The sequence below is a fragment of the Danio rerio genome, chromosome 15, assembly GCF_049306965.1.
Source record: "Danio rerio strain Tuebingen ecotype United States chromosome 15, GRCz12tu, whole genome shotgun sequence".
Taxonomy (NCBI): Eukaryota; Metazoa; Chordata; class Actinopteri; order Cypriniformes; family Danionidae; genus Danio; species Danio rerio.
The window spans coordinates 29,603,173-29,619,856 of NC_133190.1; the positions used below are offsets into that span (position 1 = coordinate 29,603,173).

Consider the following 16,684-nt stretch of genomic DNA (forward strand, 5'->3'; position numbering starts at 1 on the left):
TCTAGAGGTTTAATACATTATAAAAAACATTTTTCACCATGTCATGGTTAATTTGTCAGTATATAACAAATATATAACTATCTATAATCTATAACTATCTATATATCAGAGCATCACGGTGGCGCAGTGGGTAGTACGCTCGCCACACAGCAAGAAAGTCGCTGATTCGAGCCCCAGCTGGGTCAGTTTGCATTTCTGTGTGGAGTTTGCATGTTCTCCCCGTGTTTGTGTGGGTTTCTTATGGGTGCTCCAGTTTCCCCCACGGTCCAGAGACATGCACAATAGGTGAAATGGGTAAGCTAAATTGGTCCTAGTGTATGTGTGTGAATGCAAGAGTGTTACCCAGTGTTGGGTTGCAGCTGGAAAGGCATCCGCTGTGTAAAACATATGCTGAATAATTTGGCGGTTCATTCCACTGTGGAGACTGGTGATGAATCTGTATATCAATCTACAACTCTATGAAAGCCCCGTAAGAAAAGTGTCCAACATGGACACAATCATTAAACATTAAGCTCTTCTTAAGATAACTCCTCTAGTGGTTGGTTCAAACCATCAACTACTCAATTGAATATATAGCTCTGAACATCACTAGTAGATTCACATGTTCATCTCATGCTGCCGAAATGCCTCCCATTCCTCTCTCAGCAGTTAGGACGCCTCAGCCTGTGAAAGTACATAGTTGCTTCAGGCACAGTGTGTTCTGTCTCCGTCTTCCCCACTGTGTATTTTTATTGTTATGTGTGTGCATGTGCCCTGTGTGCTTCTGACAGCCGCAGAAAAAGCACAGCTCTTAGTTTGGGTCCCGCCGTCCCAGCCTGCCACATCCGAACGCACCGGCGCACCCTGACGGGGGTCTCAGAGTGACGGGCCCCCTCCAAGGTGGGGCCACAATTAAAAGCTAAGAACAAAAGCTCTCCACGCCAAAGTGTGGGCCTCAGCGACTCAGCATATGCCCACAGCCCTCCAGACACTAATGGAGTCTGACAGCGTCTCTGCACGAGGCGGCATTATCTTCCCCCAGCATGCACTCTCACTCCATAATGTATTGATCGGGCAGCTGCGATGGTATTTTTTACACCTCCGAGTCGGCGCCTGATGTACGCCACTTCATTGAGTCATTACGGCGCGCAGAGAGTGGCGCGCAGAAAGAGCTGTTAAAAATGAATAGAGGATGAAAAACGAGAAAGCATTCCATCAAAGCCCGCCTCTTCCTCGCTGCTCGCCGTCCGGGAGACAGCAAGTCTGTTGCATTTGTTTTGTGTCTTTTCGATTGTCTTTTGAGAGAGCGTGTGTCGCAGTTAATGTTTGTTTTTATAGCACTGCTTTGATAAATACAGCCAGTGCACTCTGATTCCCGAACACATGAGTCTAATGAGTCGGTTCAGTGAATCAGAAGCATCTAGTGAGACCAGTGTAATGCAATTGTTGTGAGGTGAATAAGAGTCAAAACAAAAGAGACAAATGACTCTGAATAAGTTCTTTTCAAGTAATAAAAATAATAACATTTAATTTGTGATGTTTTTTCTCTCTTTTTTGTGTAAACAATTGTTTTTATTATTTCAGTTTTTCTTAAACATAGAAAGAATACAGCATATGACTATATCGTAAAACAAGCCCAAATCCCCACCCAGGTAGACCTGTTCTATATTAACAGAAGTTAAAAGATTGCTGTAAAAAAAAAATTAAATAAAAAAAAAAATAATAAATATATATATATATATATATATATATATATATATATATATATATATATATATATATATATATAAGATCAAATAAAGAGTAGAAGTTAAGTAAATACAACTAAATAACTATAATATGAGATACATGACGTACATATAAACAGAAAAGCTGTACATTAGTAGGTAGAAACAAAAGATTTGACAATATCTAAAGCTATAATCCAGGACTTAACAGTTTTTGACTAAGCTCCATGTTTGCAGGCTTTTGAAAGTTCCATACAAATAATGTCCAGCATAGATGGGCTGCATCCAGTGGCAGACCAACTTTTTCTTAGCAGCTTTTAAGGCAGCTAAGAAGAAGTTCTTTTGTTGCATCGAGAGTGACATGTTAGAAAAATTATTTAGGAAAAAGCATACTGGGGTCAGTTCTACATTGTTTCCGAACAAAAATGAAGTATCACGAGACCAAAACGAATTAAGTGCAGGACATTCCCAGTAATAATGAAAATAAGTATCAACTGCCCTCTGTGAACATAAGTTACAATTTGGGGAAGGTGATAAATGGATGTAAATCATTTTAAAGGGGATAAATAGAGTCTATGCAATGGTTTCTAATGTATCATTTGATGATTTTAATTTGTTGAGGAGGATGTAATAGTGTCCCAAATTTGGTCAGAAAATGAAGATTGTATATCTTCACTGATATCCTTAGACCAAACAGTAGTATTGGATAGTGGTTTGTAGGAATTTCTAAGAAGAGAGGCATATATAAGTGAAGCAGAGCCAGCAGATGCAGTAGTGGGTGTAACTGTCTTCCAGAAAAAATGTACAGGCAATTGTGTATCCTATAGGGAATGCCATATGCGCGAATCGCAGATCTAATGCAAAGATACATAAAAAACTATGTTCCTGATAAACTAAAACCAGATTGCCAAAAAATCGTAAAAAATGTCTTAAAAGGTATTGGATTTCACACTTATTCCTGTATATAATCTATTCTAAAAAGAGTTTAATATTTTTTGTATTAAAACAAACACATATACTAAATGATCTTGTTATTTGATTATTGATTTACATTTATATATATATATATATATATATATATATATATATATATATATATATATATATATATATATATATATATATTTTTTTTTTTTTTTTTTTTTTTTTTGTTAGAACTGATGAAAGCTCTTAGGACTCTAGTATTTTGTCTGCTGTCAGTAATTTCTTTTTTATATTAATATATATATACATTACCGGTCAAAAGTTTGGGGTCAGTAGGATTTTTAAATGTTTTAAAATAAGCTTCTCCTGCTAACCTAGACTGCATTTATTTATTCAAAAATACAGAACAAATTGTAAAATTGTGAAATGTTATAGTACTACAAAATAACTGTTCAAAAGTAGTTATTATTATTATTATTATTATTATTATTATTATTAATGATAATAGATATAATTTGTGTAAACATACAAAAAATAAACATACAATAAGAAAGCAGTTATTTAAAATGTTAATGTTTAACAATTTAAATTTTTTTGACATTGAATACATGCTTCCTTGATGAACAGAATAATAAAAAAACTGACCCTAAACTTTTGAGCAGTAGTATATTTTTAATACTTTAGAAAATAATTTTTAAAGTTTTAGTGGCATCCTGAATGGCCGATAAATAATGACCTCATTCTGATCCTTTTGAGTGGGCAATGTCTTTGTGTGTGTGTGAAATGAGCTGCTGTTGAAGGATAACTGAAGCACTGTCGACAGATGTGAAAGGCAAGTTCCTCTTCTGGAGGTGAGGTAATGTGACATGGTCAGATTCTCCAGCGCTGGCCCTCCTCTCCTCCAGGTGTGGAGGTGAGGTGCTGCGGGTCATTTCCTGTGCAGATGAGTTTCAGTGTGGGAAGATGATCTGAGCTCACCTGCCCACCACGGCCCACAGAGCCATCCTTTGTTTATTCATTTAGCAGCACAGATTAACCCCAGCCCACAGGCCTTCCTGGAAACGGTATCCAGGCGACTGCGGAGAGGTGAAGAACCTCTGCATCTCTCTCTCCTCACCTGGAAATAAACGTCTGCTCATTTACGCCTGTGTGTTTCCAATCAGCCAGGAACGCCTGAAATGCCTGGGCTGGATTCCACCGTAGCTTCCTCTAAAGTGAACCCGAAGAGATGTACGCTGCAGAGCACTCATGCGTTCCCTTTCGCTACAACTGCAAATTATCGGTGGTTTTCACTCACCTTTTCCATTAGTTCCCACTGTAGTAATTCGAGCTATTAAAGTCATTATTTTCTCACTCATGCTTGTATGACTTGAAGATGAGGATTTTGAAAATATGTACAGGTCAGAGTTTTCAATGTTTTTTGAATGAATGAAAACTTGACTATTTATAGGCTTCTATGATTTCTGTGATCCAGGAAATACAGATAGAAGCTTATTCAGTGGATGTGAATATTAAACATATGTAGTGTGTGCATGTTCTACAATTATGTGGTTTCGTTTACCAGCATCTGCTGACATGAACACATTATATCCCGAGCTTCTCTTCTCTAGAGTCACCCCACCATTATTTTTATCAAAGAAAGACTATCTTCATATCATGTACTCACAAACACAGACAGGATGTTCACAACAACCCTTCAAGATAAAACCTTGATTTAAATTGTGACAGAAGTAGGACTTATAACTAGCGTTACAGTATGTACATCAGCTTGCACTTTTTAAATGAACAATAAAAAGGAGAAGAAGAATAAAACCCTTTTTTTCAACTTTTGTTTAAATTGTTCATTTGAGTACTTGGTTGTTGTTTATTTTTATTATAGGCAGGCATATATAAAAGTATGAAAAGTAAAACTAATTTTGATAGGGTTCCTAAAATTATAATTCGGTTGACATTAGGCATGTACAGTAACTATTTACTGTGAGCCAGTTGAAAATCTATTCAAATATGTGACAATTCAAACTGATAGAATTGTTGAACATTTACATTTACATTTTACATTTAGTCATTTAGCAGACGCTTTTATCCAAAGCGACTTACAAATGAGGACAAGGAAGCAATTTACACAACCAAGAGCAACAATGAATAAGTGCTATAGGCAAGTTTCAGGTCTGTAAAGTCTAAGAAGGGAAGTATTAGTAGTATTAGGATTTTTTTGTTTTTTTTGTTCATGTATTATGAACGAATCATAATACATTATTTGAACAGATGGGGCGCTGTGTTTACAGACAAAAACTCCTGCATATTAGCGCCCGGGCAAGAGGTGGGCAGCAGAGTAAAATGACAGTGGTGAAGTGCGCCTGACAAAACACAAACTGTGTGCAAATATTGCAAAATTACGTTTACTTGCACTAACAGAACAACACATATGATACACATAAACCATCAGCACAGTGGAAAAACTACTTTCACAGACATCTACAGTATATGCAAAAAACTATTAATAAGTCAAACCACGCAGATCGGATGATTTGCAACTCTGCCATGACATTTTCATTATGAAAACACGGAAGTTGTTTTTCAGACTGAAAGAGAAAGTTGTTCTGATGGAAAATTAGTTTAAGCATACTGTAATAATTTGCTTATTATTATTATTATTAATTATTTAAAATGTTCAAGATGATTCCTTTTTAAATGCATCACACTGATACTTATTGATACTAATTAATTATATAAGTACTATTACTTATTCACCTTCATAATCATGTTCAACCCCTATCTCTATCCTACTATATAATTAGTGATTTTATAATTCATATTTTATGCGAGTGGTCAGTCACCTGGAGCAGAGGGCCTATTGACAACCCCTGTACACATTGCTCTCTGGTTTAGGAAAGGCTTTCTTCTCCGCACCAGCCATCTCAGTCCTCAGTAAGAGTTTTTTTTTATTTTTTTTTTTTTATATATTAATAAGTCTTCTTTAGTTTGTATTATTCTTGTTTTTCTTTATTCTTTTAAAAAAGCAATTTAGTTATGGCAGAAAATGTATTATTTGCCAAAAAAGTGCAGCATTTAAGAAAAAAAAATGAATGATGAAAGATGAAAGGACTCTTCACCTTAAATTTGTTTCAAATAATCTTGTTCAAATAATCTTGTTAAAAATCGTGACTAAATTGTGAATCGTGGGATTAATATTGTGAATTGAATTGAATCATGTGTCAGGTTAATCATTGCCTCCCTAGTTGACAGTAATTTTAACAACTTATTTATTTATTTATTTATTTATTTATTATTATTTATTTTTACTTTTTAAGACTTGAGCACCTTTTGTGGCTGCCTCATTATAATGGCACTAAAAATGCAAGCAGTACTTATTATGTAACCTACAAGAGTGCAAATTTAAAGCGACACAAGGGTGAGTAAACGATTCACATTTTTGACTGCACAAATTCTTTAATTTACCATTTTGTCCTATTTCTCTTGTTTTTCTGCATCTGTCTATTCTGCCTTGATATGACTGAGCTGAGGTGCGCTGGCGTCATCAGCAGCAGAGAGCGAGCGAGGCAGAAGTGCACACCTCGCACATTTGATTCACAATCTGTTTTGGCAGGCCAGGCAAGCAGGAGATACGACTCCGGAGCGTCAAAGGGTCCTGACAGTTTTCTTAGAGTGAGCTTTTTCCTCTGTTTCTTTTGTTGTACCAGTTTTTTTCTGTAATCTTAATATAAGTAGATTTATGACACGCATGCATGTCAGTGTATGTTTGTCTAGCTACAGAAGGAAAGCGTGTGAGGTTTGCTGTCCAACACTGTGTACACTTCAGAAGACCCCGTGCCTCTCGCTCCCTCCCCTTGGGAATGTTATCAGTAGAACAGGAAGCACAAGTTATCACATTCTTGGTGCACACGGCTTCAGAAGAATCCATTAATTTGACGACAAGAGCACAGGACCAGATGTGAAAATCTCGCTTGATTTGAACTTTGCCCAGATCTTATCACAGTAATTTATACCTCATTGTCTCAGTCCGGGGCTGGAAAGCATCATTTCCAGATCATTTTAATGGATTTCTCTCCCCACTCCCTCTCCCCCTTGTTTTAGAGGCCTAGAAAATGTGGGTTTGTGTGAAATTATGAAAAATGCTTTCATTAGTATTCCTTCGGCTTTCCGAAGCAGACCCCGCACATGGACTGTTCTCCCTTCTGTGCGCCCCCATGCGTAACGCCAATCGAACTGACTCCAGAACGCGTCCCTCCTCAGGCCACGGGGCTCGCTGCCAGGTATGGCCATTATTGCGAACTGTCTTTACATGGGGACGTGCTTGCCGGGATTCGACCGAAGGGCTCTTCAAGAGTGATTGACGTTTGGTGCGGTCAAACAAATGTGCTTCCCTCGTTAGAGCCACCGCTGTGCCAGTATTGAACCCATTCGGTTACATTTAACTCTGCCAGCCGTAACACAGTCACATGGGAGCGGAAATGTATTCAGGAGCACCAAACACGCAAAGCGGTCTTTCCCAGAAACATGTGTTTCCAATGAACTCCCCAAACTGCTCGCATGTAAGCGGTGGTCAGGCGTACGGGATAATTTATTCTGCTCTGGATAGACTTGTCATATTAATTATATCCCATGCCAGAAAAGCTGGATGGCAGGTTGGAGTCACCTCAGTTATTTTTGGAAGACTTGAGAAGGTTTTGCACGCTTTCTTTTCACCTGACTTAAGGAAATGACCTTGCAGTCAACACTTTCCAAACAATGTCTCGAGTGAAGCGTTTCGCTTTAACCAAGGTCCCAAGTCACATAAATGCAAAGGCTTTAGTGATCTCGTGCTGTTTCATACTCACTATGGAGAGTCAAAGTGGAGTTTGCGTTAGCTAGACAGACATCCTGGTGCCTGTTTGCAATGAGGTCAAGGAGGCCAAAGAAGCACCTCAGTTGTCATCAGCAATGGGAGGATAAGCCCCTTAAGCCTGAACCCTTTCTTTATGCTTCTGTCGCCCCAAACTAGGCTGAGTGCTAAGCGGAACATAATTCAGTAAATTAGTATGGGTAAACACAACATTGAGCCCCAGAGCCAATCAGAAAGCACGGAATCAGCGAGCGACCATGAGCAAAAGATGCCAGAACTATTGTGAATCAAACTACAAATATGTGTAAATGATTTGTACCAGCAAAACATCGACTCAAATGTGTTGTCCTGCCTGCAGTGTTTTTAGTGTTAGCTTGGATTGTTTTTGTGCATCATAGACCGAGAGAACAAGCGGTTCAGCCTTACTTGTCTTGACCCCAAGAAATATTTCCACCAAGACTGTTATGAATTCTAATAAACACAATGATTTGAATTAACCGGCAAGCATTTTGAGTCATTTTAATAAATTAGCTCCACATGTTTCTCTGCTTTCCCTCCCCTCCATCCCATTTTGTTCATGGAATCACTCATGTTTGTACCAAAAACACTTGATTTTCATCTGCTACCACTGCAGGGATGAGCGCATAACACCCAGGAAAGATATACATTCTTTGTGTCATTTTTTTGGTGGAGGCTAACCATGCAAAACATGTCAGGGAATATATCTCAAAGTGTTAAAGTGTTTTTAGTCCAGGAGTGAGGGACGTTGACGTCCAACCTCTGACTCCGCTCAGGCAGCTGGGGCAGGAAAATCAGGATACAATTTGGCACTTAAGGAGACTAAACGATTTCCTCCTCCCTGATGATTTCTACTGGGAAATGTGTCCGTGCACTGAAAATTACATCCGGGAAAATGTTTATGTAGCTCTTTTTTTTTTTTTTTGGCTTCTTTCGAATGAATGAATATTCCCTTAACCTTTAACTCACGACACAATGCAGCCCTCTCTTTCCTCTCATTAACCTCTTTTCTTACCATTTTTACACAACTGTGTCACCACTTTCTTGGCAAATGCCTGATTTCAGGAGGTTGGCAGAACTCCTGAGGAAATCTCCTAAAGTTTGGCCTTTAAAGAGCACTTCTAACTCAACCTGCCCACCCCCCCCACCCCCCCCATTGCCCCATCATGCAGAGCTGTGTCACCCAAACCCCTCTGTAGATGTAAACAGTGCACCACTTAATTCTTTTATTTTGGCGTCTTGCACCCTATTGGACCCACTTTTAACCCCCCTGGCATTTTAATGCGGTCTGCTTAGAAACCTGAGACCCTTGCTCAATGAAACGAAGGTATTTGATGTTTCATTTTGTTCTCCCACTACTTAGACATTAAATGTAATGACCCCCCCTCCCCCCTCTCGTACCGCCTCATATTATGTTCATTTCTCCAATAAGCTTTTCTTACATTGTTTTTCTTTCCTTTTTCTTGCCGTTCCCCCCTCTCCATTCACAATAAAAGCACAGTTGTACACATCCACCACAACCCACTGTCTGGAAACAAAGAATTTAAGGCCCAAACCATAGGCTGTTAAAGCTTTTAACAGGGCTGACAGGAAAAATGCAGATAAACCTTGTGTGAAAGAAGAAGTCTTGTGTGAAAGTGTTGTCTTGTGTCCCTCAGACCGATGCTTCCAGTTCTGACTGTTCTCTCTAAACAGTTCTGCCATTAGGTAATGCGATGTGTGCTCGAGGTTAAGCGGTTGGAGATGCTGGTTCATAGTTTCTCAGATTTCTGATTCATTTGCTATAAATAAGCCCAGGGGAGCCAGAGGTGTTGGGTCACTTACTGTAATGGCTGAGGAACTAAGAGGGGAGGAAGTGGAGGGATGCTTAAAGAATGACTACACTTTTGTCTGATTAGTTTTTTTTAACAGCTCATGCACATAACCCATTTTGTCTAAAACCCAATTTACATTGGCTTACATTGAAGAAGTGACCCAAGCAGACCTATACAGTTGAAAGGGCTCTTTTGATTTGGACTACTACTCAAAATACCCTAGTTAAAATCAGGCATCCTATTCTGTTTAATTTGGTTGCAGTTTTTGGTACATACCATGATTAACAAGCTGTTATGGTTTGATTTGGTTTCATCAATCAAATTCAATCAATTTGATTCAGTTGATTTGATTCAGTTGATATGATTTTATTTAGTTGATTAAATTTTATTTTATTTCAGTTCATTCCTGTACATAGCAGTTGTACTGTACATGTGAATGTAATACTTTTTTTTCATGGTCCTGCAGTAGACATTCTACTGACTGTGAGCAGTAGTATCTGTCAGCTTATTCTGTTAACAAAGGGGATCCACATAGCATGTTACCAGAGATAGGAGGTCAATTACTGTACTGTACTGTAGTCACTGTACTTAAGTAGATTTTTCTCTTATCAGTACTTTACTACACAATCTATTTTTCTAACCACTTTTACTCCTTGGTTCATTACTTTTTATCTTATTGTGTTTTGTGAAACGATCTGTATTATTTCTTGCCATTATGATCATGTATTGGACTTTTTTCATCAGAAAATATATACACAATACTCTGAAAACAAATATACAAAACCAAAAAAGAATTAGTGAAATCATATGAGCTGCAAGACTATGCTGTTTACAGAAAATGAAGCAGCAAGTTCTAAAGCAGTTCAATTTAAGGCATTTATTAGTTATGAATATATAGGCCTACAGAATTATGTTTTAGAGTATATGAACTATTGTTGCAGCTGTTGTTCCTAAACAAGTTTTTTTTTCTCCAGGTGAGGACACACTGGGCAACTTTTTGAGCAATTTTTTGGACAATATTGCAGTTAATAAATACAAAAAAAAGAAATGTAAGTTATTTTATATAAATGTATACATGATGTGCAGTGTAGTTACCACCATGGAACTAAAACATGTTGTAGTATTAGAGTAGTAAATCTCTCATGGTTGCAACTCTCACACAGTTGCCCACTGAGGCTAAGCAGGCAGCCCGTTCAGTACCTGGATGGGAGACCACATGGGAAAGCTAGGTTGTTGCCAAAAGTGGTGTTAGTGTGACCAGTAGGGGGCGCTCAACCTGCGGTCCGTGTGGATCCTAATGTCCCAGTATAGTGAAGGGGACTCTACACTGCACAGTGAGCGCCGTTTTTTAGATAATGCATTAAACCGAGGTTCTGACTCTCTGTGGTCGTTAAACATCCCAGGATGTCCTTCGCAAAGAGTAGGAGTTTAACACCAGCATCCTGGCCAAATTTGCCCACTGGCCTCTGTCCATCATGGCCTCCTAACCATCCCCCATATGATAATTGGCTTCATCACTCTGTCTCTTCTGCACCAATCAGCTGGTGTGTGGTGTGCAGTCTGGTGCAATATGGCTGCCATCACGCCGTCCAGGTGGATGCTGCACACTGATGTTTGATGAGGAGGTTCCCCCCAGTGTGTAAAGTGCTTTTAGTGTCTAGAAAAGTGCTATATAAATTTAAGGAATTATTATTATATTATTATTATTTTTAAGGTTATTATTATTATTATAGTAATGAATACTTTTTACTTTAGTACATATTCAAGGCTGTACTTTTTTACTTTTACTTACAAAAGTAATCAGTCATTTTAAACATGAGTATATGTACTTCTACTTGAGCAAAGAATGTGTGTACTTTTGCCATGTCTGAGTCTAACCCATATGAAAGAGTTGTTGATTTTAATCTATTCGCTTGTTTTAGATTTTAATGGATTACAACTATTGATAGAATAATTAAAAAATTGCTCTTGATACCAGTAAAAGTAAACTTTTAATGTCTTGTGTAAAATATTACATATCATAAACCTATCAAATAAAGTCATGAGCATTTTAGTTCAATTCACTAGAAAAGCTTGCCATGTAAATACAACTAGACAGTAAAGTTCGTCGAGACAAACTTTGAGGCTGGCTTGACAAAGCCTGTTGGTAATAGTTTATTTAGTTTAAAAACAGTTGGAAAAAGTATAAGTAGCATGTTATTAGCATGATTCTAGCATGCATTAGCATGATTCTAGCATGGATTAGCATGTTATTAGCATGAGTGTAGTATAAATTAGCATTTTATTAGCATGATTCTAGTATAAATTAGCATGTTATTGGCATAATTCTAGCATGAATTAGCATGTTACTAGCATGATTCTAGAATACATTAGCATGTCACTAGCATGATTCTAGTATGAATTAGCATGCTGCTAGCATGATTCTAGTATGAATTAGCATGTTACTAGCATGATTCTAGCATAAATTAGCATGTTACTAGTATGATTCTAGCATGAATTAGCATGTTACTAGCATGATTCTAGCATGCATTAGCATGTTACTAGCATGATTCTAGCATGAATTAGCCTGTTACTATCATGATTCTAGTATGAATTAGCAGGTTATTAGCATGATTCTAGCATGAATTAGCATGATTCTAGTATGAATTAGCATGTTACTAGAATGATTCTAGCATGAATTAGCATGTTACTCGCATGATTCTAGCATGAAATAGCATGTTATTAGCATGATTATAGTATGAATTAGCATGTTACTAGCATGATTCTAGCATGAATTAGCATGTTATTAGCATGATTCTAGCATGCATTAGCATGTTACTAGCATGATTCTAGTATGAATTAGCATGTTATTAGCATGATTCTAGTATGAATTCGCATGTTACTAGCATGATTCTAGTATAAATTAGCATGTCACATAGCATGCTTAGGTGGTTGCTAGGGTATTCTGAGTGGTTGCTAAGTCGTTGCTAGGCAGTTGCTAGGGTGTCCTGAGTGGTTGCTAGGTGGTTGCTAAGATGTTGCTAGGGTGTTGCTAGGGTGTTGCTAGGTGGTTGCTATGGTGTTCTGAGTGGTTGCTAGGTGGTTGCTAAGGCATTGCAAGGCGGCTGCTTGGGTGTTCTGAGTGGTTGCTAGGTTGTTGCTAGGCAGTTGCTAGGGTGCTCTGATTGGTTGCTAGGTGGTTGCTAAGGTCTTGCTAGGCGGTTGCTAGGGTGTTCTGTGTGGTTGCTAAGATGTTGCTAGGTGGTTGCTAGGGTGTTCTGAGTGGTTGCTAAGGTGTTGCTAGGCGGTTGCTAGGGTGTTCTAAGTGGTTGCTAGGTTGTTGCTAAGGTGTTGCTAGGTGGTTGCTAGGGTGTTCTGAGTGGTTGGTAGGTGGTTACTAAGGTGTTGCTAGGTGGTTGCTAAGTAGTCCTAAGTGGTTGCTAGGCGGTTTCTAAGGTGTTGCTAGGTGGTTGCTAGGGTATTCTGAGTGGTTGCTAAGGCGTTGCTAGGCGGTTGCTAGGGTGTCCTGAGTGGTTGCTAGGTGGTTGCTAAGGTGTTGCTAGGTGGTTGCTAGGGTGTCCTGAGTGGTCGCTAGGCCCTTACTAAGGCATTACTAGGCCGTTGCTAGGCGGTTGCTAGGGTAATTTGGGTGGTTGCTAGGCAGTTGCTAGGGTACCCTGGGTGGTTACTAGGCAAGCCTCACATACATGCTTGATAAAACATTTATACTAAGTAAGCATGTCTAGCAAGTTACAGTACTTGGCTAGTCAATATTAGCATGTAGCTAATCACTGCTAGCATGTGTAGCATATAGGAAGTTCCGTTTGCTAGCCTGAGTCAAACGAGCCAATCTCCAAGTCTCTACGATGTTCGGATGCTGAGATATAGCTGTTGATGAATGGTTGCTAGGGTACTTTGTTTTGTTGCTATGGGCGAGGTTACAGAGTGCACTTGAATGTGGTTGGCTGTCTAAGTCAAATGAACCAACCCCCATGTCTGTATGACACTGCTATGCAAAGATATGCATCTTGGCCTATTTTAATGGAAGTCTATGGAATCAATTTGGGGGCGTGGCTTGTGAGCTTCATTATCATATTGAGATGCTCATTGGTTGTCTGAGTCAGATGAGCCATCCCCCAAGTTAATAGGACAATGCTAAGCAAAGATATGCATGTAGGCCAGTTATTAACATCAGTCTAGTATGAATTAGCATGTTACTAGCATGATTCTAGTACAAATTAGCATGTCATTAGCATGTTTCCAGTATGAGTTAGCATGTCATTAGCATGATTAGCATATGAGTAGCATGTTGCTAGCATGATTGGCATGTCATTAGCATGTTAGAATTATAAGCATTTGATAGCAAAGCTAATTACTGTCTATAGGACAGTTGCTAGGGTGCAGTATGTGGTAGTTAGGGGTGTGGCTAGAAAGTTAAAAGGCCATCAGTGATTGGCTGCTGGCTAGACTGAGTTAAATGAGCTCAGCCATTAGTCTCTATGCCTGTCTGATGCAGAGTTATGAGCTCACAAAGTTTGATCCCGTGTAAAGTCAATGAGAGTCTTTTGTAATGGAAGTCTACGGGACAGTTGCTAGGGTGCAGTATGTGGTAGTTAGGGGTGTGGCTACAAAGTTAAAAGCTCATCAGTTATTGGCAGATTGGTAGTGGGAGTTAAATGAGCTCAGCCATTAGTCTGTAGGACAGTCTGATGCAGAGTTATGAGCTCACAAAGTTTGATCCCATGTAAAGTCAATGAGAGTCTTTGTAATGGAAGTCTATGGGACAGTTGCTAGGGTGCAGTATGTGGTAGTTAGGGGTGTGGCTACAAAGTTAAAAGCTCATCAGTTATTGGCAGATTGGTAGTGGGAGTTAAATGAGCTCAGCCATTAGTCTGTAGGACAGTCTGATGCAGAGTTATGAGCTCACAAAGTTTGATCCCATGTAAAGTCAATGAGAGTCTTTTGTAATGGAAGTCTACGGGACAGTTGCTAGGGTGCAGTATGTGGTAGTTAGGGGTGTGGCTAGAAAGTTAAAAGCTCATCAGTTATTGGCAGTTTGGTAGTCGTAGTTAAATGAGCTCAGCCATTAGTCTGTAGGACAGTCTGATCCAGAGTTATGAGCTCACAAAGTTTGATCCCATGTTAAGTCAATGAGAGTCTTTTGAATGGAAGTCTATGGGACAGTTTCTAGGGTCCAAAAGTGGTTGCTAGGGCGTGGCTAGAAAGTTTAAAGGTGATCAGTCATTGGCAGTTTGATAGTCTGAGTTAAATGAGCCCAGTTAGAGTTCTGTGCGACAGTCTGACGCAGAGTTACGAGGTCACAAAGTTTGGTCCAATGTTAAGTCTATGGGATTTTTCCGACAGTCCCGGGACGTTTTTCGGAAAACCGAAAGTCCAATCAGTCTGAGGAGATATAGCATACCGAGTCAGAATAGTTTGGAGGTCTGGTGTGAGTTTGGTGGTAATAGTTCGAAAGTTCAAGGAGGAGATAGATTTTGATTTTTAGAGTCAGAAGAAGAATAATAATAATAAGTTTAGAAAGGATAACAGTAGTCTGGCTTTGACAAGCCAGCCTAATTATTCACCAGTGACTAACCATTTTAATTTAAAATGCATTCATTCATTTCTTTTCGGCTTAGTCCCTTCATTAATCTAAGGTCGCCACAACAGAATAAACCGCCAACATATCCAGCATATGTTTTACACAGCGAATGTCCTTTCAGCTGCAACCCAACACTGGGAGACATCCATACACACTTGTTCACACACATACACCACAAACAATTTAGCTTACCCAATTTACCTGTACCACAGACTTGTGGGGGAAACCAAAGCATCCAGAGGAAACCCACAGATGCAAACTCCACACAGAAATGACCACTAACTCAGCCGAGGCTCGAACCAGCAACCTTCTTGCTGTGAGGCGATCGTGGTACCCACTGCCCCACCGCGACACTCTTAATTTAAATTTATATAGATTTTTTTAAACATTTAATTTCTTTGAAACATCATCATCTTACCTTCTATTTGCTATTTACAGATACAAAAATAGCATTTCTCCTATGTAAAGCATGGCTATATGTGTGTATACGTGTATGTGTGTGTGTTTTCGTCCCTTTGAGGCCTGAGAAATCCCCGATGGAGCCTCTGGACCTTGCTCTGTGTATTTCCAACATATGGGAATCAGCATGGTTGCAGTCCCTTCACTACAGGCGAGCGCTTTCACTTGATTATATTATCTGTTAAACATTTTTTCCTCTCGTTTTTTCTTTGAGCACTTGAAGAAAGGGGGAGTGGTATGTGACCCTTTTTCTGCTGAGGGGTCAAGTGGTGATTGCTGATGTTGTCTGCTCTAAACACATGTTTAGCCCAACGCCGCTCACCCAGTCCCCCTAAAGGTTTGGTAACCATTAAGTTACTTCCTAAGTCAGTTCCGGAGTCAGGCCTCAGAGGAATGGGGTTTGTGAGTATGTGTGTCATTTAGCACCATTGTGTCCTTTTTTGTGTTCGTTTTGTTTACCTATGTGTGTGCAAGTACCCATGCAGTGAATTCAGTCACTGCTGCTTCTCACACAGGTGAAGATATGCCCGAGACGTGGCAAAGCTCACGCGATTCTGTCCCAGACAGGAAGTGCCATGCTAAGCTCTGTTATGATAGTGGATCAGCAGCTAAGAGGAAGAGCTGTGAACTTCACATGGGAGCAGAGCCGCCGAGTCCGACCGTGGCCGCCACCTCAGGGCCCAGCGGCCCGGCAGGAAATGAAAGGATCATTTAGTTTGTGGCAGATGAGCAGGAGGGGAAAGGGAGGAGACGGCGCAGACACAGACACACAATTTTAACCCTCCTGAGACGAGCAAAACAAGCTCTGCTCAGATGTGCTGTGGCTGAGGTGTCAGGGTGTACGTGTGTCTGCGGTGACCCGGTCGATGGTACGTGTCGGAAAGTTGTGTGGTGGGATGGAAAGAGAGAACGCGATTATCATGGCAGCAGCACTAACTGTTTTAATGCTGTCGGTGGTGGGAGATTTGTGACAAGCCAATCCAAAGGTGGCGAGCTTTCCTGTCCAAGCGAATATAACGCCTTCATATCAGACCTGGAGCGCTTGTACTCTCTATTCTGACACCTCGCTCTACAGCCAGGACGCCTCCTTTGGGCCTCGCTGCATTTCATTATTAACTAAGGCAAGCGTCACTGCTGCTGTTGCTCATACTCTCTGTTGAACCCAACCACTAACCTTTAAGTTTACATTTTAGCAAGTGGCTTGATGTATACTATTTTTGCTGTGAACTTGAAAGATGTTCTTTTTGGTTGTGGGCACTTTCCGTACATTTCCCCTCCTGGTGGTCTTGGATAAAACTGCCATGGACTTGCAATGAAGGGGAGACCCAAATCTGGAAAG

At 39.7% G+C, this 16,684-nt stretch overlaps 1 protein-coding gene and 1 long non-coding RNA gene across 10 annotated transcripts in view; both read left to right on the forward strand.

The window, feature by feature from the left end:
* Window positions 1–16,684, forward strand: part of bcas3 (BCAS3 microtubule associated cell migration factor) — a 402,314-nt gene that overhangs the window by 164,399 nt on the left and 221,231 nt on the right.
* On the forward strand, window positions 6,017–7,970 carry LOC141377855 (uncharacterized). The gene is made up of 2 exons (XR_012390885.1): window positions 6,017–6,296; window positions 6,384–7,970. It is a non-coding gene; the product is annotated as an uncharacterized lncRNA (long non-coding RNA).